At 58.4% G+C, this 27,890-nt stretch overlaps 1 protein-coding gene across 1 annotated transcript in view; it reads right to left on the minus strand.

Annotated features, from left to right (window-relative positions):
- ZNF469 (zinc finger protein 469) overlaps positions 1-27,890 on the minus strand; it is a 283,346-nt gene that overhangs the window by 123,754 nt on the left and 131,702 nt on the right. Inside the window, exon 3 of the mRNA XM_068528062.1 lies at positions 13,661-13,763. The gene's annotated coding sequence lies outside the window, so the exon portion shown is untranslated. The remainder of the gene's footprint in view (positions 1-13,660; positions 13,764-27,890) is intronic.

Below are 27,890 nucleotides of genomic sequence, written 5' to 3' on the forward strand. Positions count from 1 at the left end.
ATCGGCGACCTCCAGACAAACAGGCCAAAGATACGTCGTCTCACCCCTTCTCTGGCCTCTCCCTATACCATTGGAATGGGCTTTCTGAGAGCGTCCTGTGTAGAGTCCCCAAAAGCCCACAAAGACTCTTCCCGCAACAAGCCTCCACTGCACTCACTCCGGGCCGTGGACCGGGTCCGGAGCCACAGTTCCCCTGTCCGCCCTGCAAAGCTGCCCAGTGGCCAGCAGCTCCTTGTAAAGGCTCGGGGGCTGCTCCCAGATACTACCTGCAACTTCGACGAGAGTGGACGACACCCCGCGCGGGCCACTACCCTCTCTAACCCGCACGACATCCCCGGGAGATGGAGACTGCCCTCGTTCCTTCTCCAGACGAGGAACAGGCTCCCGCGAGGTTCAGGATGTGACCAGAGACTAAGCTCTAAATGACAGGGACCCCGCGTCTGCCCGTGAGAGGTGGCCATCTGGCCGGGAAGACGAGTGAGGAAGAAACGAGGCAAAGTGGGCAGCGATCCCGCAGGGAGACATCGTCCAGGAAGATGCAGCTGAGCCGATGCCCCGTGGGGGGTCCCTCCCGGCTCCGTGGTCCTGGGGTTTTCTCCCGAGGTACCTCACAAGGCACAGGGAGACTGTTCCGGCAGTGGTGTCCTGTGCCTGGCGGGCAAGGGGAGCCGGCGCAGGAGGCTGGTGGGCTCGGAGGAGGTGGGAGCTGAGGGCTCTGGAAAGCGGGCACCGGGGGGCAGGAAGGGATCTGGGGTCGGGGAGGGCCTCGTTGGAGCAGGTGCACCCGAAGAGGTGCCGCGCAGGAGAGCACCTGTCGCCAGGCCTGCGGCCCTACCGCCCAACAGAACTGCCGTGATGAGGCTCTGGAAGGCGGCCGGAGCGGCTGAGGACAGGGATTTTAAGCTTTATGTCACGGTGATTCACTTAAATGTTAAGGAGCCCCAAGTGGCTAGTGGCTGCCCCATCTCGAGGGCAGCTCTGGCTTCTCCGATGACGATGCCTGTTAACACGACATCCACAGGCACAGTTTCACGCTTCACAATCGGGCTCAGAGACCCCGGGGGACTGACGTTTTGGCTTCACCGAGGGAGATCAAGAGAACAAGGAAATCTGCCCTCTGACCTTCAGGTCCGAGTTTAACTGTAAGGACAAGGGTTTGAGGCGGGGCCTCCACGCCGGTGCTGGGACCGAAGCACTGGCTTCCAGAACGTTCCCGCACCGCCTGTGTTGCCTGCAGTGTTCTGGGGTCACTGCGAAGCCTCCCCTTTGAGCAGCCGGGGGCAGAGGGTCCCGTCGTGGAGTCCCCGCACGCCCACCCCAGCCCCTGTAGCGCAGACTTTGGAAAGTGGACAGAGGGGGAGCCAGATGAGAAGCAGGTAGTTAGTCCGAGCCGGGGAAGAGCAGATGCGGGGCCGCCTCCCCATGTCCTCACATCTGCTCACTCTCGCCCAGCGAGCATCTATGGGGCGCCCTCTGTATGCACAGCCCTGGCCCGGCGTCTCCTCCGCCAGAAGGACGGACGGCCCACCTTCTCCAACCGCAGACCCACGTGAACAGAGGGAGAGAGGTAGGAACGCAGTTTCCTTTCAGAGCAAGAAGCTGAGACAGGGTGCTGGGAACCAGGCAGGGCGGGCCCCACTGGCTCGGACAAAGGAAGCAACCACTGAAACAGATTTTAAGAAGCACCACATTTAAACATATTTGCTCTTAAAAAAGGAACGAACTTTATCTTGAGAGACTCCATCAGCCGGACTCAGAGATGAAATATTTTTACCATTAATACTATCTTGGCTCCTATGTCACTGTTTCGTAAGCGCTTGGGGCCCCACCAGCGGCAAGGACGGCGGGTCAGGACACAGGTGGCCAAACCCTCGTCCCCACCTTTTCTTACCTCCTCCGGTGTCCGTGACTTCCTGGAAGCGACGACCACCACCCAGGAAGCCCGGGCCCCCCTCGACCGGGGTCTGCAGAGGCATGGCTCTCTGTGGGCACGGCCCTGCCGGGGTGGAGCCCGGGGCTTCGCTGAGCCTCAGTTTCCTCGTCTTTAAAGTGGGCACAATTATACCCATGCCACAGGTGCTACTGTGAGGACGAGGGCCTGGAAGTCGCTGGTGAACGAGGAAGCAGCACCTGGGATGCCCAGCCCTGCTTGGGACCCAGAGGGGCTGGGGGCAGAGGGCGAGACCCGTTTCCCATCAACCCGCCAAAAACACGTGCAGAGACACAGTGACCGACGAGAGGGGCAGTGGCTGAGTCAGCCTCACCCCGGGCACGGCTGCAGGGGTCCCCCACCGACACAGCCCACGCCCCAGCAGGCTCCAGGTTCGGCTGGCGGAACTCTCCACGTGCCCCACACAGGCCCCGTTTACAAATGACCACCCGCCCGCATCTGTGGGCGATGTCTGTCCCCCACACCGCCCTCTGGTCCCGAAGGCTCCTACAGAAGCTGCCCGGGATCGTCCTCCTCTCACCTCCCATGTTCCGCTGTGCACACGGCGGGGCCGGGCACGTGGAGGGGCTCTCGTCGGAAAGATTATCATTAGAAAAGTGAGGCCACCCCTGCGAGCCTCACCCAGCCTCTCACGTGTGAGGCAAGCTCCCGGCTTTGTGGGGTCATCACGGAGGCCCCCAGAGGGCTGCTGCAGAGTCACCTGTTAACTATTCCACGGGACTCAAGTCGTCCCTGCCAGCGTTCGACCTGACGGAGGCCAAGCGCCAACGCTCCCTGTGGGCACCGGCGCGTGGCCCTGGGAAACTCGCACTGCCCTACCGGGGGGTGGCAGGGCCCAGGGCAGTGTCCAGCGCAGAGCCAAGGGTCGCCAAAGCTCGCCTCCTCGCTGTGCAGCTTCTGGCTCGGCAAAAGGAGCACAGGCGCCCCATCTCCAAGGGCCGGGGACGAAGACGGAGACATGGCTGGCCGAGGCGACTGGCCTGGCTCTGAACCTGGGTCTCCCAGCCATAAACCCAGCGTCCATGCACGGACACCTTTCACGCACCCCTGAAGGCAGGACATGTCTGCATGGAGGGGGAAGTGCTTCCAGGAGACCCATCAGCTGTTGGAGCAGAATCGGCCTTGTTGAAATCAAAGTGACCTCAGGCCACGGGGAGTCGATCTGACCTCGGAGAGCGGAGAAACTCCAATTTCTTTTCCCACGTCAAACAACCAAGGTCAGATGGTGTAAGCAGACCTCCTGGAGCTGGGCCCTCCTGGCCGGGCTCCGAGGCATCCGGGACCCGCCCCGCTCCTCCCTGGTCTGCTGCCTGCCCGTTCGGCCCAACCACATCTTCTCCATCACAGCCTTGGGCCAAGCTGAGAGAGATCCGGCGGAGGGACTATGTCAAAGGCTCCACATAAATACCCTGTGACACTCCATTCCACCCTGGGCAGTGCCAGTCTCACGAACCAGGGGCGGGAGGCTCCAGGCAGGGCGCTCAGGACCCTGGTGGCAGAGTCTGCATAGCGCACAGCTGGGCATCCTGCTGGTACGTGTCCCCGGCCGAGGAAAAGACGCGGGCCCCCAGCCCGTCCCTCGGTCTCGTCCAGGGGAGGCACGGTGCAAGCTGGCGGGACCCCATTTACCCACCCATCTATTCTTTCATCCACCCGTCTATCCATCCACCCATCCATCCATTTATCCACCCATTGGTTCACCCATCAATCCATCAGTTAATTTATCAATCGACTGATCAGTCCCTCAATTAATCCATCCATCTGCCCATCCGTCCACAGGCCTCAGTCAATGCGTGAGCATGGAAGTGGGTCTGTATTTCTGGCTGCTGGTCGGCGCCTGCCGTTGACTGCCATCATTCTGTGTGAAGGATGAGGAAGACTCCAGGGTCTCCCCTCAGGAGGTTTGGGTTGGAAGTGTCAGCACTGCTCTGAGAAAGACTATGTCCAGTAGACCAGTGTCTTGATCCAGGACCAGGGAACTAAAGTTCAGAGGAGGTTGGATACAAAGCAAAATCAGCTAGAAAAAAATTTTATTGTACAACGCCGGCTGGAAGCGGCTAATATATGGAAAAACTGACTTAGGCAGAGCCTGGAGACACTGGACGTTTCCCCGAGCAGCAGACACAACTGCCAGTCAGCGGCGGGAAGGGACTCAGCGGGGCTCTCATCTCCCCATCGCCCCCCCGTCCACCCGCATCCAGCAAGCCTGTTCCTTCCTCTTCCAAGCCTTCACTGTGACGGGATGCGGCTGGGACCTTCACTGTGACGGGAGGCGGCTGTGACCCTCACCATGTCTCACTCTGCCCGGTGCTCTCCAGTTGAGCACGTCACACGCGCAAGCCCACTGGTCTCCCACCGCAGCCCGGGGTGGGGGGCTCTATGAGCCCCTTTCACGGACGGGCCAGCTGAGGCCTAGGGAGGCTCAGTTACCAGTTCTGGGATCACCCTTAGGCCCCAGCGCTCGACCTCCCGTGCCCTGGACCACCCCTCCCTCGCTGGAAGCAGAGGGTCCCCGATTACTGTCTGGGCAAAGCCCCGCTGGTACCACACCGACCCGCCGGCTCCATGCCCACCGCAGGCTCATCCGGGGGCCTTTTGAAGCTCCCCTCCTCTGGCTCCCCCGCCGCCTCAGGGACGCCCCTAGGCTCACTCCCTGACCTCAGCCCCACACCCCGCCCGACCCACACTCACTGCATCTCCCTCGCCTTGGGCTGCGACCCCGTACCCAGACCCAGTTCACAATCTCCAAACTCCTTCTGGGACCAAAGCCACGGTTCCCGAACCTCCCTGACCCAGGATGTGGACTTCATGCCCCCAACACGGGCACATCAACACCAACTGAGGCCCAGCCCCAGCCCCTCGCCTGCTGCAGGGCAGGAAGCAGGACAGACAGACAGTAACTAAGCCCCGCGGCCCCCAGAGGGGAAAGGGCCAAGGAGGCTCTTCTTGGGAGGGAAACAGAAACCAGGGCGGTTTAGGGCTTGTGTCAGTGATTCAGACGCAGGGCGGACTGGGGACGGAAAGTCTTCCCTTCCTTTCTGTGGGTTCTCACCGCCCCTTGGAGCAGCTGGGGCGGGAAGCTGCCCACGCAGGCCTCCTCCACGTCCAGGCTCGGGCCCCGGGTGCAGGGGGTACGGATGAGGGCGGGGGAGCTGTAGCTGGTGGGACAGAGCTCATCCCTGACTCCCTTTCTGTCCTGGAGACGCAGGCAAGTTACAGTCTGAGCCTCAGTTTCCTAATCTCTAAAGTGGGGAAATAATAGCCGCCCCGAAAGGCTGCCGTGGGATTAGCAGACTCAAGTTACGAGGAGACCAGCACATGCCTCGGCAGGCGGCAGCGGCTCGGCCAACGGGGCTGGGCTTCCTCGATGCGTCTGGCTGGGCAGAGAATTGGTGGCGTCAAAAGCTGACCCCGGAGCTCACGGCCCAGGTAAGCCCCTTCTGCGGGTCGACCTGTGGCCGTGCCGGGTGGCAAAGCCCCCGAGAGCTGTCCCCACTCAGCGGCAGCCGAGGACGCCGGGCTCCCGGCCGAGCGCCGAATGGGAGGCCCCGGCTCTGCCCACCTCCTCCTGGGTCCAGCCGGCAAGAGGGGCTGGTGGGTGAGGGGCGCCCGGCCGAGCAGGCTAGTGCCCGACCCATACCCACACCCACGTCGGGAACAGCAACACGGGACAGGGGCCCCGGGAGAGTGCTGAGTCCGGAAAACGAGGCTGGCCTGACGTCCACTAGCTCACATCTGGTCAGGGCCATGATCAGCCGGGCACTGGCCACATGTGACTTCATTCGTTCACTCGTCCATCCGTCCAAAAATCCTCTGGGTGCCAGGGCCCTGAGATGGCTGCAAAGTGGGCAGGAGCAGACCTGGCGGCAATTCCGTGACCACTGAGTCTGGTGGGTGGCGGGGGAAGGCTGAAGAAGCACCGACATCAACAGTCCCACCTGACGCAGACTGCTCAGAGCCAAGGCTGTTCAGATTCCCACGTTTACTTACGTAAATGCGTATGTAAGAGAACAGAGCCCTGGAGTTCTTTTTTTTTTTTTTTTTTTTAACATCTTTATTGGAGTATAATTGCTTTACCATGGTGTGTTAGTTTCTGCTTTATAACAAGGTGAATCAGTTATACATATACATATATCCCCATATCTCTTCCCTCTTGCGTCTCCCTCCCTCCCACCCTCCCTATCCCACCCCTCTCGGTGGTCACAAAGCACCGAGCTGATCTCCCTGTGCTATGCGGCTGCTTCCCACTAGCCATCCATTTTACATTTGGCAGTGTATATATGTCCATGCCACTCTCTCACCTCGTCCCAGCTTATCCTTCCCCCTCCCCGTGTCCTCAAGCCCATTCTCTAGTAGGTCTGCGTCTTTATTCCCGTCTTGCCCCTGGGTTATTCATGACCATTTTTTTTTTCTTACATTCCATATATATGTGTTAGCATACGGTATTTGTTTTTCTCTTTCTGACTTCACTCTGTATGACAGACTCTAGGTCCATCCACCTCACTACAAATAACTCAGTTTTGTTTCTTTTTATGGTTCTTGGGAATCTCCCGGGAAGGGAGTGACTCACAACCCCAGGGTGACGTTGCCCGGGGCTCTTTGAGGGAATGCCACCCACTCATGCAGTGAAGTCCTGACACGGCCACACATGAAGGGTCTGTGAGGAAGGCCATCCCCTAGCACGCCAGAGGCAGGCTGCCGACGCCCACCCCTGTCCTGCCAAAAACGCACCTCTGTCTCCCCTCTACGGGCACAGTCGAAGAGGAAGAGGGACGCGACCTGGAGATCAAGGGCGCAGGAGATTCTGCCTTTCATCTGGACATCCATCAGCTGCGGAGGAAATCCAGAGCCGGGCGGATGCCTGGGCAGTGTCTCAGCGCACATATGGGCTCCTGCTGGTGTGAATAAGCCCGTGGTGACGGCTCCCGTCTGCGGTCAAGGCCTCGTCCCTCTGGGAGGGGCTGACCCACAGGCAGGGCCCCCGCATCCACTGCTGCGGCCCCAGCTCCGTGGGGGGCAGCGCGGCTGGGACTGGGAACAAGCTGTTTTCCCAGGCAGCTCCCAGACAGAGCCCGTCTCCCTGCACGCTGACACAGCCCCAGGCTCTGGACACTCAGGACCGTCCATCCCCGGGAACACCAGAATGAGTTTTCTTGTCCCCGGAGGGCTCTTCCGGGCGAGGCAGAGCTGCACAGACCCCCTCCCCTGCACATGAAACATGCAGCAGGCATGCGCCTTGGAAGGCCCCATACTTGGTCCACGCATCCTAAGTGAACATCGGCTGGTTGCGTGTGCCAACATCTGTTGTGAGGACCGAGGCGCGGGGACCGAGGGCCCGGGCACACACTCACCCGCAGGCGCCTCTATTTGGAGTCAAACTAGCCGGAGCACTAACTCCACCACTCACGAGAAGCTCATCTCTCTCTGCCTCAGTTTCCTCATTTGTAAAACAAATAAAACAACACTCGTGGCATGCGGGTGGGGTTTTTACAAGCATCTGTCGTCTCTCTGTAGACAGCTGTCATCACAGGAAGACCAGGGGCCTGGAGGTCAGGGGACCTGGGCTGGGTCCTCACTGGACGAGAAGTCCTGTAATCCTGGGGGCCTCCGTCTCCCCACCTACACGACAGGGGTTTTCACGGGTGGTACCAGGGGGTCCCTTCTTGTTCCAATATTCCAAGACACTCCTGGATGGCAGGGCTTGTTTTAGATTCACTGTGAATCCTCCAACACACACAGTAGGTGCTCAAGGAACAGGTGCTGAATTAATGAGTAGATATGATGAGTGTAGGTGCCAAAGGTGTGATGCAGAGAATAAGTAGTATCACAGGGTTACAAGCAAGGATTAATCACCACTCAGGACTGAGGAGGTCGGGCCACCTGGAGGAGATGGCCGTTGAGGTCGGTGTTAAAGAGTGATTTGGATGGGTGGAAGGGGAGGGGTTAATGTTCCAGGCAAGAAAAATGGAGGGAACAAAGGTGAATGAAAAGCAAGTCCTGCCACCAAGGAGCCTGAGTGACAGAGTAGAACGAACACATTGGAACACATTCAAATTCTCAGCAAATGTACCTCCCCGGCACCCTCTCTCGGGAAGCAGCTGGGGGAATGTGCTCTAGGAAAACAAGGGAGTAAACCAGGAAAGTGAGATACAGATCCTGGAGGCAAGGGATCCAACACAGGAGGAAGGCAGACACGCCCCGGGGAGACAGAGAAAGGGGGTTCCTGGCACCTTCCTTGGGCACAAGGCACGGAGAACGTCCAGCCCTGACTGGAGCAGCAGAAGGGTCCAAAAAAGGTTTCGCCCCAGAAATGAGACAGACAGATCACCTGATGGGTGTGAAAGTACTGACAGGAGATTCACACACCTGGCAGAGAGCTTGGGGTCAAACTGGTGACCAGCCCACACAAGAGCAAGCCAGCCAACCACAAGCAACCAACAAAACCCCCAAGACACTTACAGCAAAACATGCAGTAAAGAAAGGCTATTATGAGGTACGCCAAACTCAACTACGTATCATGGCCGGCGGTCCCCGTGAAGTCAGTGCTGACCGTGGGTGGGGCTGATCACAGGGCAGGCGGTATAGCGTGGACACGGCACACCTGTGCCTAGAACGGGACATCCAGAGGGAGCGGTGCCCGAATATCCTTGGTGACGTGGAGACAAAGGCCCTGAGTCAGCTCCACGGACTGCACGCGATCACACGAGGACGGCGGGGCTGCAGGGAGGGGGGACGTGGCAGGGGTGTGCTTTCTTGCACCAGCCTTACACAAGGTTGTTCCAAGTTCCAGACGTGCGCATTTATAATTGCGACAACAGGATGAACTAAAGGAAAAGTGAGGGACGGTCTTGCCACCACTCGGCTGATGAGGACCAGCCAGCGTGGGGACGCCTGGGGCGGGGCTGCCCTCTGCGGGCGTGGTCTGTGGTGCCGCCCTCGGCAGCACCCAGCTCCGCTGGCACAGACAACCTCCATCCACACGCCGCACCCACGTGCGCGCTTGCGCCGAGAAACCCTTGCACACCGGAGGCTCGGGGTGTTCGTGGTGGCTTTGCTAGTGACGGTGAAACCCTGGAAGCTCCCGTGTCCGTGAACAGGAGAATGGGGTAAACAAACAGTGGTGCCGTCACACGAGGGAATATTATACAGCAGTGAAAACAGAAGCCCCCTGGCTACGGACATCACCCCAGATGCACCTTAGAACAGAATATTCAGTGGAATAAAGCACGTCACAGAATAAAATACACCCCAGGTTAACACCATGTTAATAAAATTCAAAAACAAGCAAGACGCACTGTAGGATTTAGGGATGCTACACATACAGTAAAACCGCAAAGAAAAGCCAGAAAATGCGAAAGGCATGAGGACGTGCCTATTTCCGGGGGCACAGCCCGGGGGGAGGGTGGGCAAGTCCCAAGGAGCGCGATGGGGCTGGGACGCCCGGGTCTCGGCTGGGTGCTGGGCACTTGTGCTCACTGCTCCCCGAGGTTCTGCACGGGTCCACTCAGCTGCATCAAATGCACCCTCACAGGAACGGGTATCCAGAGCCCAGTCCAAGGGGCCTCAAGAGGCCTGAGCTGCGGTCTCGAGCCACCCTGGCAGCAGGAAGGCATGCTTCATTCCTCCTCAGCTCAGTGGTTCACCTGTGCCCCGGGTGCCTTCATTCCAGCCCGGCTGAGAGATGGCCTCTCACTGACACTGCATGCCTCACAGCTGCTGGAGACAGAGCCCTGGCTGGGGCCCAGGCCAGGTGAGTGCGGGCAGGGGCCCGGGAGGGGGCAGCTGTCATCTGCAGCCCAGATCAGCCCCCACGTGCCCAGCAGCCAGAGGATGGCGTGTGGGCACGGGCTCTTGCGGACAGACAGATGTGATGGACAGAGGACAGGGAAGGGGGGGACGTGCTGAGTGAGCCCACGGCAAACAGGCAGGTTCAGAAAGCCCCGACCGCCACCTGGGGACTGAGTCCTCGATGACGGCAGGCGTCAGCACCCATGGCCGCTGCCACAGGACTCAGAGGAGCACGTCAATTCTGCCAGGCGGGGGGGGTGTGGGGGGCACGGCTGAATCCTGAGTCTTAACCTGTGAAGGGCTCTGTGGGGAAGGACAGGGCTGCTTAGGGAGCAGCTGGAGGGGGCTGAGACGTGGAGAAGTCCGTCCACCCCAGGATCCTGGGCTTCCCAGGAAAAGAATTCCGTCGGCAGGCTGACCAGGACCGCCAGGCGTTAGCAAGTGTAGATGGTCAGAAATAGAAATGAAGTGCTGGTGTTCCAGACTGCGGGTCCCCAGAGGGTGATGACAGGACACAGGGCCTCCCTTCGAGGCAGCAGGGAGCTCTGTGTCTGTAGGATTAAGAGTCTTTGCGACGGACACCTGCAGCCATGGTCCTTCCTGCGGCTGCAGCCACAAGACGCTCACTCCCTCTGGTGGGTGAAAAGGACCCCACCCAGATGCAGGAGCGGGCACTGGCCTGAGCTCAGGCAGCCCTTCCAGTCCCGGCCACCAGGCTGGTGCAGGGCCAGGTGCCTGGCCTCCCCAATGGCCCTGGGGTTGCGGTGATGCGTGGCCCAAGCAAAGGGCAGTGGCAGATGAGGGAGAAGAACCAAACCCCAAAGGCATTGCTTGGCCTCAGAATCCAGCAGTACCTGAGCCTGGGTGGGTCAATAAGCTCCCTTGCTGCCTGAGCCACCTCAGGTGGGCTTTCTGTCACTCATCACCAAAGCTGACCTGGCTGAGACACTTGGCTTTGATGCCAGAAGGTCGGGATCCAGCCCAGTTCTGTCCCACCCAGCCTCTAGACTACCCCACGGGTGTAACCACCAGCTCTCCTGATGCTAAGAGTCTGTGAACGAGACTGTTATCTGGGTTTGATCAAAACAACTTCTTTGAACTTGGAAAAGGACAACAGAAGAAAATAAAGAAGGTCAGGAAATAGAACTATTGCTACAGATGTGGCCTCTGGCCCCAGGCAGCAGCCACCTGACTCCACGGTCACAGAATTTAGCCAGGAGGGGGCATCCTCTCGAGCCAGAGCGGGCTGTGACGCTGCCCGTTAGACTGGGCGCCCGCACCAGGCCTCATCCTCGCGTGGGACCTGAACTGGTACGGGCAACCCTCGGTCTTCCTCTGCGAGCCGGCCGGCGGGGCCGAGCCCCTGTAGGCTGCAGACGGTCACGAGAGGGAAGGTGAAGCCTCGGCTGGTCAGCAAGGAGCGCGAACTCCTCCCTGTGGGGAGCCGGGGCAGTGGGCCTGCCCGGAGTGCCACCTCGCGGGGCTGGGACGGCGCATTTCGAGGCGGTGAGTCTACGTGCCTGGACCACAGGCCGAGGCCGGCGCCCCCCCGCCCCCATCAAAATCCCCAGAGCCCCACTCACCAGCACAGCTGGGTGCACCTGAGGCGGAGGCTCCCGGACAGACCAGCAGGAAAGGCACCTTGAGAAGCCACACAGGCCCCACGAACCCCAGTGGGTCCCACAGTAGTTCACAAATACAGAAAGGCCTAGAAAATGGATACACCAGGCCCCCAGAAGCCCCGCGCAGAACTTTTCTCCAACGTTCACAGGAATGGACAGCTGAAAAGCGTGGCAGGCAGCACCCACAGACTTGAACTCAGGTCACAGCCGCTCGCATCTTGCTCTGTCTGCCTCCTCACAGGGCAGCCCACCTCCCATCCTCCCACCTGCGCGCCGACCCATCTTATCTTTTGATGCATTTCAGAGGAAACGGTAGACGTCCGCGTGCGCCATCCCTGAACACTTCAGCCTGCGCTGCATTAACTAGACTTCAACCTTTGCTTATGTTTTTTAGGGGAAATTTACGTGCAGTGCAAGCCACACCTCGTAAGTGCACCAGTCGAGGGGTCTGACAAAGGCACCCCCCATGGGACCCAACCCAGTCAAGAGAGAGACGGGGTCGGTCCATCACCCTGAGGTTTCCCGCAAGCCCCCTGCCTCTCACGCCCGCAGCCGCTCACCCAGCGCTCGTCTCGATAAACCTCAAAGCTGAAATAGCCAATGTGTGCAGGCACGTCCTGAATCATCAGCAACGGGAAAGCGGGTTGGCAGATTTCATGACATAATGAGTTGGCCACATTCCTGACGGACTCACACAGGCCCTGCCGTTCGTTCCCTTTAAGCTAAATGTCAAGACTCTTTGGGTCCTGCCTGCTCAGGGAGCAGCCCTGCTCGAGGCTGCCAGGGGGGCGCGCTCGCCGGGAGGAGCCCTCCCCTCCCTGCAACCTTATCTGAAACAAGCCCAGGAAGCCGCTTTCCAAGGGCACGTTTTACAGACAGTGAACAGCTGCATCCATCCCACCAGGAGGGTGAGACGGGCTGCTTCCCGGAACAGGGATGACCGCCATGGGCAGGGCGACCTTACACATTTACGGTCAGGTCCTTGCTCACACCCTGCGCGGCCGGCGGGCGGTCACGGAGGCCAGCGCCCAGACCAGGGCCTCGGTTGGAGCGTTGCCACGTGGGCTCTGCCCACCCAGCCACATTCCGTGCCTCTTACCCACACCCCGCCCACGTGGGCTGCAGATGGCCCTGCGGCAGCCTCGGCCGCGCGGACGTCAGGAGGTCACTGCTTCCCAAGGAGCACTGGAAGGCGGGCCCGAGGGCCAGGGTGCAGCACTGATGCAAGCACGCCCCACCTGCGCCCTCCTCTCCATGGCCGCCAGGGGCGCCCCCGCCAGGCCCAGGGATGGCCCGGGGGGCTTCTCAGCGCAGCACCCAGCCCGGCTCTGGGTACGGCCCCCGCTTTTCCTCCTGCAGCGCAGGGTGAAGGGCAGACCCGGAGGCACAGCACACAGAGCTCACCCAGCACAGCCGCCTGCCCTCCTGTGGACGGAGCTAGCACTGCCCTCGGAGCCACTCCCGGCAAACACCTCGGAGCAGCTGGAGACAAGCCTCCTGCCGCTGGTCCATTGTGAGAGCCCCCCAAGCGCCTGGATCACATCTCCTTGTCCACCACCACCCCAAACCGTGCTCCGACATCAGCTCAGCGCTGACCGTGCACCAAGATCTGTGCCACACTGACCCGTGTACAGACACCGGCTCCGCACTAACCACCTACCGGCACGGACACAACTGACGTACGTACTGACACCGGCTCCGCACTAACCACCTACCAGCACGGACACAACTGACGTGCGTACTGACACCGGCTCCGCACTGACCACCTACCAGCACGGACACAACTGACGTGAGTACTGACACCGGCTCCGCACTGACCACCTACCAGCACGGACACAACTGACGTGCGTACTGACACCGGCTCCGCACTGACCACCTACCAGCACGGACACAGAACTGACGTGCGTACTGACACCGGCTCCGCACTGACCACCTAACAGCACGGACACAACTGACGTGCGTACTGACACCGGCTCCGCACTGACCACCTACCAGCACGGACACAGCTGACGTGCGTACTGACACCGGCTCCGCACTGACCACCTACCAGCACGGACACAACTGACGTACGTACTGACACCGGCTCCGCACTGACCACCTACCAGCACGGACACAGAACTGACGTGCGTACTGACACCGGCTCCGCACTGACCACCTACCAGCACGGACACAACTGACGTGCGTACTGACACCGGCTCAACACTGACCGTGCACAGCATAACCAGTGACAATAAAGAATAAGTGAAATAAGACAGGAAGTGGCAGCAAATGAAACTCTGAAGAGGAAGCTGTCTCCTACCTTGTGATCCCCGGTCACAGGCGGTATTTCCGCTCGAGGGACATGCTGGTCTGCCCGCTGTTCCCCCTCCTCACAGCTCTGCTCTCTGGGCCACCAGCCGACTCTGTGAATGACATACGAGCGTGTAAACGGGACACTGAAGAAGCAGCCCCGGATGGCGCCCAGCTCAGGAACCGCCGCAGCCAGACCCCTGGGCATGGGGGTGGGGTGGGGAGGGACCCACCAGACGGCCCCCCTCCCACGCTGTCCTCACGGGTCGCTCTTGGGTGCCCGCCCCAGGTCCTGCCAGCCACCCAGTGTGTGCGTGTGTGCACGCTTTCCCCACGCCCTCACGGTCACACGCCCACGTATGCGGGCATAAACTGTCATCAGCGGGCACGAGGTTCCTATGGCATCATTTCCTTGGCACCTTCCTTATTTTTCTACCCCGCACACCCGTTGGAAATTCCTGTAAGTCAATGGCAGATTCTAGCGTGTTCTTGTGGGTCACTGCAGTGTCCCTGGGAAGGAGGGTGTCGCTCAGGGGCGGGGTGGCTTCCCCTGTCCTATCCCTCCCCATGGACGTCCCCTTGCTGCTCTGTGCGGGGCCAGCTGAGGCTGCCGCGATGCACCTTGTCCGGGGGGTGGGATGCCACTGTCCTGGTGGGACCCTCCCAAGGGCTCCCGGGAGTGGACCCTCCTCCGTGGTCTCTGCTTCTGCTTCCTCCAGCCCCTCTGGTCCTCTTCCTCCAGGATTCGGTGTCTCCCTGTGGCCCTTTCAGCCAGCAGCTCGTGGTCTGGGGGGGCCCTCCCCCCCACTGTCCCCCTCCCCCCCGCCCCGCCGCCTCTCAGTTGCCCTTCTGACTGCTAACGCATCCGTCCTCTTCTCCCCTGGACGGTGAGGGTGGCAAGGCCCTGGACACCAGCCAGGACCCTTCTTTTCCCATCCACAGTCCCAGGAGGTTTGGGGGAAGGAAGGAATCAAAACTTGTAACAAACACCTCTTTAGAAACTGCACTGGATTCGGAGACAAGAAATGGGGTTCCGTCCCAGCCTCTGGGCTGACTTCTGAGGGCGGCCAGCCAGCCACGTGCCCTGTCTTTTGGGGCCTCAGTGGGTCCATTTAGGACACGAACATAAAGACTTGTGCTCCCTCAGGACTGTCACAGAGACGGAGAGAAACTGCGAGGGTGTGAGGCGCTCTTCAGCGCGACAGGCTGTGGAGGCGTCCCCCCCGCCCCAGCTGCCAGCGACGCCGGGAACGCCCGCGGCAGGAATCAGGCTCCACGGTGCTCCAGGGGACACGCGTGATTCTCTGCACCTTCACCGGCACCCACTATCCACACTAACTCTCAGGAATCTGAAGTGTTCCCCGAAAGGCGTGGTTTTCCTACCCTGCGCTCGGTGGTTTGGGCCTGCCCGTCGCAGCTGTGCTCTTGCAGAGCCGGGGGGTTTAATCTCTCCAGGTGCTTGCCGGCTCCCTACACTCTCCGGTTTATCTAGAATCGTTTGGACTGTCAGCAAAACATAAAGAATAACTGCCTTCAGAGGCCAAATACACCACAGGCACCCATCTCCTTCAAGGGTTAAGTAATAGTTTCCAGGTCACCGTGGCCCGTGGCAACATCTGGGCCTCATCTCTCCAGCCCACAGAAGTCGAGGCGGGGACAATGGGCTTCCAGAGACCCCCCCTCACGCTCGCTGTTGAAGGCGTGTTTGTTCCTTTTCATCTTTAAATTGGAGAACGCTGGTGTGCGTGTGTGTGTGCGTGAGCGTCTGTAAAATAGCCCTGTTCTTTGAAGGGGGCTGGTGGGATACCTTAAGCCTGCTTTCTCCAGCACAGGTCTGTGGACCACGCGGGGCCACGAGGGTGTTCTCGAGACCCAAGGAGGTGAGGGACGACTAAAGACGACATGGCGAGCCTTCCAGAAGCCGCAGCCCTTTATTCTAAGACAGCCCTTTTTTTAATTAAAACTCTCCCCAGGTATAGGAGACACACATAGGCAAAGAGTTCACGGCACTGCCACATCCTGCACACACCCACGGAACCAGAGCCCCATCGGGAAGCAGAACACGGCCCCCCTGCCCTGGGGCCCAGCCCAGCCACGGGCCTTCCTCCCGCGGCCGAGGGGGTCGGTCAGCTGGGCTACTTCGTTGCTAGCCACAGTGTGTGGCTTCTTTCATTCGACGCTATGAGATTCATCATATTTTTATTTATAATTGCCGTAAAATATACGTGGCATTAAGATTTACTGTCCCAGCCGTGGTTAAGTGCACCGGTCAGTGGTATTAAGCACATTCACAGAGCTGTGCCACCATCACCGTCATCTGTCCCCATAGCTCTTTTCATCTTGTAAAACCAAAACTGTCCCCATTAGATACTCACTCCCCAGCCCCCTCCCCCAGCCCTGGCACCCACCATCCTACTTTCTGTCTCTATGACGGCGACTCCTGTAGGGACCGCATAGCAGTGCAATCCTACAGTATTTATCCTTTTGTGACGGGCTCATTTCACCGAGCATAATGTCCTCAGGGTTCATCCAGGTGGTAGCAGGTGGCAGGATTTCCTTCCTTTTTAAGGCTGAAAAACATTCCACTGTATGATGGACCGCGTTTAGTTTATCCATCATCCATCAGTGGATAGCTGTGTGGCTTCCACCTCTTGGCTGCTGTAAATAATGCTGCTGTGAACACGGGTGTACAAATATCTCTGAGACCCTGCTTTCAATTCCTTTGGGTATATATACCTGAAAGAGAATTGCTGGATCATATGGTAATTATGTTTTTAATTTTTTGAAGCGCTGCCATGCTGCTTTCCACAGTGGCTGCACCGCTTTGCATTCCTACCAGCAGAGCCCCAGGCTTCCAATTTCTCCACATACTCGCCAGCACTTATTTTCTGTTTTTTACGGAAGCCATCCTGATGGGCGTGAGGTGCTTATCTCCTGGTTTTGATTTGCATTTTCCTAATGATTAGTGATGTTGAGCATCTTTTCATGTGCAAGACTGGTCCATATTTTTGTGTAAATTCTATTGTGTGAATACAGTTTATCTACCCATTCCACTCCGATCAGCATGGAGGTAGTTTCCAGCCCGGGCTATGATGAACAGGGCTCTGAGAATGTGCCAGGGCACGTCCTTTGTGAACATACGTGAGTGCCCCCCACCCCTCCAGCTCCCGGGAGTGGAGTAGTTGGCTGTGGGTGGAGAAAGAAGGACTTTTTAAGGCTTTTGCCCATTTTTCTGTTGGGTTGTTTGTCTTTTCCTTGTTGGTTGGTAGGAGTTTTGTGAAAGTAGAGTCTGCATAAAAGTCCTTTATCGAGTATGTCCTGAGAAATTCTGTAAAAAAAAAAAAAAAAAAAAAAAAAAAAAGAGCCACAACCCTCCCTCTGAAGGTCATTCCTTCCCCAGCACGTCGTCTCGCCGATCCATCCACCTGTCCGTCCATCCATCCGTCCGTCCATCCACCTGTCCGTCCATCCATCCGTCCGTCCATCCATCTGTCCGTCCATCCAACCATCCATCCACCCATCCATCATCCATCCATGATCAGGAGCCTCTGGCCTGTCTAGATCCTGACACTGCCGTCCCCCCTTCCCTGCCCAACCAAGCATCGCTAACTGCTGCACCAGGGGCCCCCCTTCCACATGCTGCACAAGCCCCCCTCGCCGTGAACACGCACCCCTCTCCAGGTGCTGGGAGCACCCACGCCCTGCACCTCTGCCTGTGCTGGTCCTGCTGGACCTGCGTCGTCCCCGTGAACTCACCTTCCACAGCCTGTGGAGCTGTCTGAGCCCCTTGCCCACCCCACCCTGGTGACGAGGAGCCGTGCCTGTCCTCGAATTCCCATGTGCTCTGTCAAGCCTGCTGCAGAGTCTGTTATTAACGAAGACAAAGATGACAGTGGCCGAGCCCTGCTGGAAGGCAGCCCTGGACTAGAACGTTCCATGACTCCCCCCAACAACCCCACGAAGCAGGTTCTACTGTTACCCCATCCCACAGATGAGGACCCTGGGGCCCAGACAGGTAGAGTCACTCTCCCTAAACCACAAATCGAGTAAGTGACGAAACAGATTCTACGATCCAAGAGCGGCGGCCAGCCCTGCACAGTGGACCACACCTGAACGGTCTCTACGCTCCTGAGCTGAAAACCAGAATAAATGAATGAACTGAGGGTGGAGCCGCAAGCAAACGGCATGACCTCAAAGCCAGAGGACTGAGCAGTTTTAGCCACGAAATGGGGGCCTTCCCGTCGACACGGGCCGCCTGGAACCAGACTCTCCTTCCGGTAAAGGAACAAGAAGAAGAAAAGGTAAAAGCCAAGAGGAAAATAACAAGCAGAGAAAAACTGCCCGGAAATTTTCCCCTGAAGTGAGCGTGATTGCTTTGGACGTTTGGAATCTGGGTGCATTTGGAGAAACATCAGGTCGTGATAAGTGTTTTATTTCACTTGCTGCAGGCGGATGGGATAACGGCCATCTGGAGCCACCCGGGAGCGTGAGGCCGCGGAGAGGCTGTCGTGATAAACAGGCCCGGTGAAAGCTGCCGGCACGCCCGGCCCGCGCCCTTGGCCGTTCCCACTTCCTGCTCACGCTGCAGGCAGAGGAGCCTCACGGTCGGGCTCCCGGGAGCTGGCTCTCCCGGCGGCCATCACCAAGCCATCAGCGCACGTCTGTGCAGGGCCTGGGCCTGGTCCAGGGCCGCGGGCAGCGTCCTAGGCTTTGAGCATCAGCCGGGCTCCGAGGCTGTCTGTCCCGATGACAGGACACGTCTGTCCTCAGGAAGGTGGCCCAGAGTATGCGAGTGTAAGCTGCGGTCAGGAGGGGCAGGGCGGGGACACACCTGGGCACCCTCACCGCTGCCTGCCTCCCTCCCCTGCTCTGCTGGGCGGCTCCCCCCCGGCACCCAGTCACCTGGGATTTAGGATTTGGGAGAACCGCCACCCCCTGGGCTTGGAGTCTGCTCCCTGGACAGCCCTGGTGGACGTGCAGGGGTTCCCCCCACACCACGGGACCCACCCAGCCAGCAGGAACAAGAGCGGGAGGCTCTGTATAGATGTCTGCCCCCCCTTCCTCCTGCGGGCCGTCAGAGGACCAGATCCTTCCCTCCCAGGCACCTGCCCACTGACCTGCCACTCCCGCTGGGTCACTGCCTGGCTCTGGAGTCCCAGCCACGGACGGGTCCCGGCCGGAGACGCACCAGCAGCACCGTGGCACCTCCTCTCTCGCTTCCCCCGGGGCCACCCCTCCCCACCCTGACTCACATGTCCCAAGCAAGAGGGGCAGCCTTAACCTCCCCTCAGCTCAGCTCAGCCCTCTGGAGCACACGCCCAAGGCAGCCAGAGGCCACGGACGCAGGGCCACGGACGCAGAGCCACGGATGCAGGGCCACGGACGCAGGGCCACGGACCTCCGTGCCTGAAGATCCACAGGGGGTGGAGGAGCAACAACCAGAGGAAGACACAGGCCTGTGGATGGGCGGGGGGAGGGGATGGATTTCCGGGGCAGCGGGACCCTCACCAGCAGCCCTCTCCCAGCGACACCTGGGGCGAGTCAGTACCTGCTCCAGGGTCACCGCGACCCACACGTTCTCAGGTGTAAACTGGGCAGAGAAACATGTCACACGAAGGAGTGAGGACCAAGGGGACGCAGGATTTGAAAAGCGGAGGGGCCAGCCCAGTGGGATGCAGCCCCGGGAAGCCTGGCCCGAGGGCTCTGCCCCCCGTGGGCCGATCATCAGAGAAGCAAAGACCCACCCTTCACCTTGGGAACCGGAGCGCTGGACGCACCTCCGCAGCCCCCGCGCGGCCTCGGCGAGGGAAGCAGCGGCTAGCGAGCGCTTGCAGTTTACCCAGCGTGGGGCGGCAGCTCAGTACCCTCCACGGCGTCCCCACGGGGAGGGTCGCTACTGTCCCCAGGGCGCGGGTTGAGGCCGAGACCCAGAGTAAATGACTTGCCGAGGGTCCGCACAGCGGGCCGCGGATGCCAGGGACCGCCCAGCAGGTTCCGTCTCGGTCACCCGACCTGTCGGGAGGGAGGCTCAGGCGCCGCCGTGCGGAGGCTGCCCCCAGGTCTCACCCAAGGTGACGGAGGGCAGCCCTGCAGACCCTCCCGTGACACCCACGCCGGGGACTTACTCAGAGATCAACACATACACAGGGCACGTGTGTACACAAATGAGCACGCACACATGTGCAACACACGTGCGCACCAGCACGTGCACAGCCCTGCACACACGTCCACACCGGCACGCACGTGTCACGGGGGGACCCGCACCAGCTGGCGGTGGCTTGTGCTCAGCAGGGCCCGGGCCGCCCGCCTGCCTCTGGACCCGGCTCCGGCTTGCGGCCTCCAGGGTCACCGGGGCAGACGAGGCTGTGACCCAGGCTCGTGGCGGCCGGCTGCCCGTGTCCCTCAGCAGCCTGGCACCACGCCTGGCAGAGGGGTGGCCGCCGGAAAGCAGGCGAGTTATTGAAAGCAGACCTGGGGGCTAACCTCCCAGGCTCCAGACGGGGCCCCAGCACAGGGGCTGAGCTCAGGAAGCAGGCATGTCGGGGACTCTCCTCCCTCCGTCGGGCACACTAGGGCCCGGTGGGCAGGGGCTGCACACTCAGAGGCCCGGGTCCCTGCCTGACCTGGCGAAGCGAGCTCCCCAGGGGCCCGGCCAGGCCTGCGCCTCAGCCAGCTCCTCGGTGCTTAGGGACGACGCTTCGAGGAGCACGTCGTCAGGCAGCACCCGAGGGTGGGGACCCAGAGGGCGGGGCCTTTGGCTGGGGACACAGCGCCACTGCGGCCCCTTCCCCCCGCCACGTGGGCTTGGAGGCTGGGCTCTCCCCTCACCAGGGCCCCGGGCCCCCTGAGCAGGTGTCTGCCTGGAGCCGCGGTTCTCAAAGCGGGGCCTCAGCGCCAGCGGTAGCAGCAGCCTCTCAGGCGCTTGCTGGAAACAGGACCCCGCCCCAGAGCGGCCCCCGAGTCAGAGGCTTCGGGGCCGACCGTGGTCTGCGTGCACCTGCCCTCCAGGGCACTGGCTTGTGTGGCTGGACCTGTGTGCTGGCAAACAGAGAAGGGGCGTCTGCTCAGCCCCTCGCCTTTGCCTGCTGGAGGTGATGGGGTGCGGGGGCTGACGGCGTGGGGCCCAGCAGGCTCCTCCGCGAGTGACGCTGTCTCGTGGGGGGACCGGAAGGTTGTTCTAGAGTGATGGTCTGTATCACCTGTTGTCCAGGTGTAGTATGCATTTGTCGGGACTTAACGGATAGGACTGTGAAGATTTGGCATTTCACTGTGTGTTCAATTTACCTCCCAAGAAGGAAAGGAACCTCTAACAGGTGCCGACCTCTGGTCTACGAGGTGTCCGGGGAGAAGCATCCTGACGCTGCAACTCACTGACAAGCACACGGAGCCTTCCCAGACCCTCGATCTTGGCTTCTGGAGGACATTCTGTCGAGAAGAGGCGCGGCCTCCAGGCCCGGCAGGGAAGGCGGAGGGTGGGCCGGTGTCTGGTGTCGGGAGGCAGGGAGGAGCTGGGCTCACGACAGAAGGACAGGACAAGTGTGACGGGTCAGGGAGAGAGCACGGACGTGAATGCAGGCACTGCACAGGTGACCCACGGTCCGTCCTGGAAACATAAACAGATGGAAGTGGGGATGGGACAGCTCTTTCTTAATGTACGATGCCAAAGAATAAATGCATAGGAAATGACTTAGAAATGCACCCCAAAGTAGGATGGACAAAGCAACGTGGAGACGGACACACACGTAATAAAGCACATGCAGCTGGTGGTGACGGGAGAATGGGGCAGTGGGCACAGGGGTGTCCAATGTACAGTTCTTTCGTGGTCTGTACGTCTGCAAAATTTCATAACAAGATGTCAAGAAAAGACAAAAAAAAAAAAGGATGAGAATTGGGAAATAAAGACAAAAGAAGGCACCGCAGTTTGAACTCGGGGAGATGGAGGGGACTGGCTCCTCGGGGTGACATCCACCCCGCTAGGTCCCTGCACCTCGGTCCCTAGCACAGACACTCCCACGGGCTCGAAGTGGGCCGGGCAGACCGCTCAGACTCAGAGGCGGGGCCCCAGGAGGGCTTGGGGCCCGGGAATGAATAAAACTCAGAACCACTCATGCCTGGGGACCCTTGCTAAACCTGGCCGGGCCAGCAGGACCCCCAGGGCCTGGGAGCGTCACCGCGCCCTCCTGCCTGGGGGAGCACGATAAACACGCCAGGGCCAACAAACAGCAGCCTTTCAAAGAGTCACGACAGAAAACAAGGCAAAAAGCACCATCAAGGCCCAGCCAGCCTCACAACAGAGCCAAGCAGGGTCGGGGGGGTGCCCCTTGCTGGAGTTCAGGCGGAGCTCACGGAGGTCGGGGACCCCAGACCAGACGCGGGAAATTCAGATTAGGCAGTGGAGGAGCGAGGCACTGGGCCCTCTTCTGGACGGCGGGTTGGGCCGGTACCGCCCTCCCCCGGCAGCGCACGCTCTCCTTCCGAGACCCCCCGAGGACCCCACTCCCTAGGAGTCCCCGCGACCTGCTTCTGCTCGGACCCCGCCAGGCCTCCCCCACTGCGTGTCCCAGTCACCCCCTGCCCCACGCCTCCCTTTCTGTCTGGGGGTGAAGGGCTCGGAACCCCGGCGGCCGAGGAACCGGGCCCGCCGGCAAGCACGTCAGTCCCGGACAGCGAGGTGCTTGCTGACAGCTGTTCCCTTTATGGTCTCTCCTCCTCTCCGCCCTTAGCTGAGCTGGCCTGGAGCCCAGTGGTCAAGCTGGTTAAAAAAAATTAGCAAGACAATTATCTGTCACCGCCACCCGCTGCCCTGCTGCTTTCTCTAATTAGCCTGGAGCTGGTGGGGCTGCCCTGCAGCAGGACAAGGTCCAGGGGCTCAGGGTGCCATGGGAACCAGGGCGGGGCGCCAGCTCCAGCCTCGCTCGGCCTTCCCAGAACTGCTCTGGTGAAGCCCCGTCGCCAAGGTATTGAGCTGGGTTTGAACAGCATCCGTGTGAAGAGCGTGTCACATCTCTCCCGACACCACTGAGTCTGAGAAAACACACCTGTCATGCTGCCATCACCCGACAGATGCCTCCAAGAGCCACTGCCCAAGGGCTCTGCTGAAGCCAAAAGCGAGACGCCCCAGGCTTCCCATGCTCCCTGGTCCTCCTTGGCACCGGCCCAACGTTCCAGTTGGCCTGGGAGCAGCGGCAGTGTTTCCCCCACTTCTCCACCTGACTCGCACTCTCGGGTCTGCAGTTGGCACCGGATGCAGAGGGCAGACACGGTCACGGCCACCGTTTCCCAGTGGCAGCCCCAGGGCAGCGGCATTCACACTTGGTGTTCTCTGCCAGCTTTGATAAATGTCACTCTATGTTTGAAAGCTTTTTAGTGGAGGAAACAGGTCAGCAAACCCTTTGTGTTCTTTGCCAAGTGAGACCTCGCCCATCTGCGTCCTGTGCCTGCTGGATGCGTACACGGCTGACGCTGAGTCACTGTGATGTTACTGTGGAGGGCACAGAGTCTCATCAACAGCTGCTGAAGTTATCCAAATCTAAAGATAACCGACATTCCCTTCATATATAAAGAGCACCCAGAATCAATAAGAAAACCACCATGGGTGGAGGAGGGGTAAAGGATATGAGCAGCTGATTCACAGAAGTGGCTCCCAGTCCTAAGAGAAGAGATGCAAGTTGCTCTGAGCTCTGCACTGTCTCATTCAGACAGTGTGCTGTTGGCAAAAGGGCAGATACGGAGATCAATGGAGCAGACGAGAGCTCAGAAACAGAGTCGTACGACACACAGTCAACTGATTTTTGGCAAAGGCGCAAAGGCAATTCAAAATGGGTCATATATCTAAAGCGATAATGTGAAATAGAAACTTTGCATTATAGATTTAGAAAACAAGGAAGAAAGTAGGAAACGAGGGAGAAAAATCTGCTTGAACTTGAGGTCGTCAATGAGTTTCTGTATATGACACCAAACACGTAATCTGTGAAAGAAAAAAGTTAATATACTGGATTTTATCAAAATTTTAAAAATTTGCTCTGTGAAAGACACTCCTAAGAGAATGAAAAGACAAGTCACAGACCAAGAGAAAATGTTTGCAAATCATATTTCTAAATATGGACTTATTTCTAGAATATATAAAGAACTCTAAAAACGCAACAGCAAAAAAACAAGCCAATTAAAAAAGAGCTGCACAGACACTTTACCAACGAAGATATACAGATGGCAAGTAGGCATATGAAAAGACGCTCAACGTCAACTGTCAGTCGGGAAATGCAAATTGAAACACAGAGATACCTATACACCTATCAGAATGGCTGATATCCAAGAAACCAACAACACCAAAGGCTGGAGAGGATGTGGAGCCACAGGAACTCTCACTCATCCCGGGTGGGGATGCAGCATGGTGCAGCCACTGCGGAAGACAGTTTGGCAGTTTCTTACAAAGCTAAACACAGACACACCATATGCCCCAGCAACTGTACTCCTGGGTATTTAATCCAATGAACTGAAAACACAAAAACTTGTATGTGAATGTTTATAGCAACTTTATGCATAATCACCCCAAACTAGAAGTAACCAAGATGTCCTTCAACAGTCTATAGAGAAACAAGCTTGGTACATCCACACAGCAAAATCATATCTGGTGATGAAAAGGAACAAGCTACCGATTTAACAAACACGGATGAATCTTAAATGCATTTAGCTAACTGAAAGAAGCCAGACCCCAAATGCTACATATTCTATGATTCCATTCCTATGACATCTGGAAAAGGCAAAACTATGGGGATGGAAACTGCCAAATCAGGGATTGCCCGGGGCTGTGGGAGAGGACAGTGGTTGATTACAAAAGACATGCACTGGAGGACGTTTAGGGGATGCAATGGCACTGGGGTGACACTTACATGACTCCAAGTATTTATTACCCAGAGAACTTTACGCCACGAAGAGTGAACTTTAATGTATGCAAATTAAATCTACTAGGATGGCAGCAGATCCCAGGATGGGATGCAGGTGCTGATCAGAGAATCCAATTGTATTACAAACGTTAACACAAGCTCACCGAGGGGAGGGGGGCAGAAAGGAGCTGACCTAAGTAACTTAGGAAAGCGGACACTGAAGGCCGGGTGCTGGTGCTAAGACAAAGGGCCCACTGCATATCAAGACTGGAGCTGGTAGAGCTGCTTCTCATGGGAAGACAGGTTAGCCTTCAAACTGTTTTACGTGGACACGGGGGTCTGACAAATAAGTAAACTGACGCTGGACGGAGGGGCCATGCGTCTCACTGCAGATAAGCAGGGAGGAAGGCTGGCATGGTCCACGTGGCGCTGGGTTACTCAGAGATCTCAGCACAAACTCGTGCTTAGCTTAATACAGATACAGAGGGACAGAGAAACAATTACAGGTCTGTGAGCACACACAGGTAGTGCACAGGCACACACACAAGTACACGTTCCCTGGCTCTGCCTGCTCAGAAGGCCTAGAAAGAGTGACACCCCAGTAGCACCGAGCACACCTGGGGCCCAGATCTTGGTTTCTAACACCATTCTCCTAAAGGAACCAGGGCTTCTTGGAGCAACAGCTGATTCTAGGGTAGGACTGGGGAATATATGAGGTGAGCATATTATACCGCATCCTATAGAGCCAGAAAGCGAGGAAGTGCCCAAGAAACAAAAGGAGGGCAGTCAAAGGGACACCGGTGCCACCCTGAAAGGGCTGCCAGTAAAGCTGGAACATCTGAGAAACAAAACCAGTGACACGGGATTAGGGCCCAAGGCAGGAAGTACACATGGGTGAGTCCAGACTGAGACAGTTAAATGGCCGAACGCATAAACACATAGGAAAGAAGAGACAAATCTACACCAAAAACTCCAAATAACTCGTGTAGATACCGCCCCTCTAAGAGGGAGAGTTTAATGCCTCCTTTCCCTCCTAAAAATTGAGGGTGGCCTGGATTTAGTGACTTGCTTCTAAAATAGAGCAAGTGACGGCAGAGAAACCTGGCAAACACGACCTCAGCCAGGAGATCAGGGTCAACGTCAGCATTGATGGGTCACGGTGATGGCGTGTCCCCCCATAGCACGTGATGGAGCTCTCTCCCTCTGTGTGTCCTTTCCCCTAAACCTATAATCTCTAACCACGAGAAAAGCATCAGACAAACTCCAGTTGAGGGGCATTCTACAAAACACAGCACCCGCACTGCTCAAAACTGTCAGAGTCATGAAACACAAGGCAAGTCTGAGCAACCGTCACAGCCCAGAGGAGGCTGAGGAGACCAAATGCATCCTGTATGGGATCCTGGAGCAGGAGAGAAGACTGCAGTGAAAACCTACTGAAATCCAAATGAGGTCTGGCCTTCGGTTCCCAGTGAATGCCCTGGGGCTGTTCTCTGAGTTTTGATGAACATGCCATGGTGACGTGAGGTGTTAACAACAGGGACGGAGGGAGGGGACACAGGAACTCTCTGTACTACTATTGCAACTTTTCTATAAATCTAAAACTCTTCCAAATTAAAAAGTTTATTTTTAAAAGACTTGAATAGATCTTTTGCCAAAGAAGACATATGAATAGCAGGTAAACACACGGAAGGGCCCTCAACCTCATTAACCAAAAGGAAGATGCAAATTAAGCCTCCAGGAGACACCCCCTCGTACCCACCGTACAGCTGAGCAGGACCCTGCAGGGCCTTTCCAGGAACCCCCTTCCCCATGTCCCCTGCCTCTTGTTTATTAAAAAAAACTTCAGCTTCCCAGGCCTCACCCGAGTTCCAAAGAGCAAATTTAATCAAAAGCAAAGGAAAGCAGTGAAGCAAGACAAAATAATAACAGTTTAGCCATTAAACAAAGTCAAGGACCTTTAGTTCCTCCTCAAGGGATACAGATGTCATCCTGAGCCATGTCCTTGAGTGATACTGAAACGCCATCAGGTGGAAGAAGTTAACTGTCTGCTGCCCACCAGCACACAGACCCCAGACCCGCTGCAACCAGAAGGTTGATGACGTTGCCTCCCGATGACCTCACCACCAACCAGTCAGAAGGACATACACGAGCTGACCACGCCCCCACCCCCCTCCCTCACACGGTCTTTAAAAACCCTTCCCTAAAAGCCACTGGGGAGTTCAGGCCTTTTCAACAGGAGCTGCCTGTTTTCCTTGCTTGGTCCCACGTCGGACACCTTGCCACAAACGCTGTACTTCCCTTCACCACAGCCCGGTGCCGACACACTGGCTTTACTGCACAGAGGAGCGGACCCAAGTTTGGTCTGGTATCAGCTAGGATAGCCCTAGTCACTGCAAAGATGGGCGGTCGCAGGGGTCAGCCCAACGAGGAGATACAGGACCTCCTGCACTGCCGGGTGGTGCCTAAGACAGAAGACCGCTTTGGAAACAGCCTAATACCGTGTGGAAAAGTTAAATGGACTGACTTAGGACCTGCATCGCACTCCTAGGAATCCGCCCAAGTGAAGTGAAACACGTGTCCGTGTAGAACCCTGTTCGTGCGTGTTCACGGCAGCCTTGCTCATGACTGCCCCAGAGCACCCAGATGTCCACCAGCTGGGGAACGGATGGAGGACACGTGGAGAGCCCACACGACGAATACGACTGGCCACAGAAAAGGACACGCTTCTGGTACACGCTGCACGACGGACCAGCCGTGGAGACATCGTGCTCAGGGAAAGAAGCTGGACGTAAAAGGTGGCATCCGGTCTGATTCCAGTCCTACAAAGTTTCCAGAAAAGGCGAATCTCTAGAAACAGTAAGCGGCTCTCTAACCCCTGCGTTCCACGAGGGCCGACCCTCACTGGCACGGGGACTCTGGCCACCCGCAGTGCACCCCGCCCACTCCCCCCTCTCCTTTCCTGACCTTAACACTCAGAATCAAACTGCAGGCCAGTCCTGAGGGTGGGGTTGCCCCTCACCAGCCCTACAGCCCCGCGTGGTACTGGCGGGCGACGGGTGCTCAGTCCCCGCTGACCGACGGCGGGGCGCGGGGGGACCCGCGACTCTGTGGGCCCCGGAGCGGAAGGCGGGAGAGCACGCCCATCACGGGATCATAGCCTGTGCCCCCTCCCCACGCCCGGGCCCCTCGTGTGCTCGACGGCTGGCCGTCCTCCTGGAGGATCGGGAGCTCGGCCACGGGCGCCACTGGCGTCCCTCTGCCCCAAGCCCTCCTGGTCACACAGCTCCGGGGGCGCCCTGTGGTGCTGTGTGCAGGGCAGCCCTCCCAGCGGCCACACTGACCTCTGACACCGCCTGG

This window comes from Eschrichtius robustus, chromosome 19, assembly GCF_028021215.1.
Source record: "Eschrichtius robustus isolate mEscRob2 chromosome 19, mEscRob2.pri, whole genome shotgun sequence".
Lineage (NCBI taxonomy): Eukaryota > Metazoa > Chordata > Mammalia > Artiodactyla > Eschrichtiidae > Eschrichtius > Eschrichtius robustus.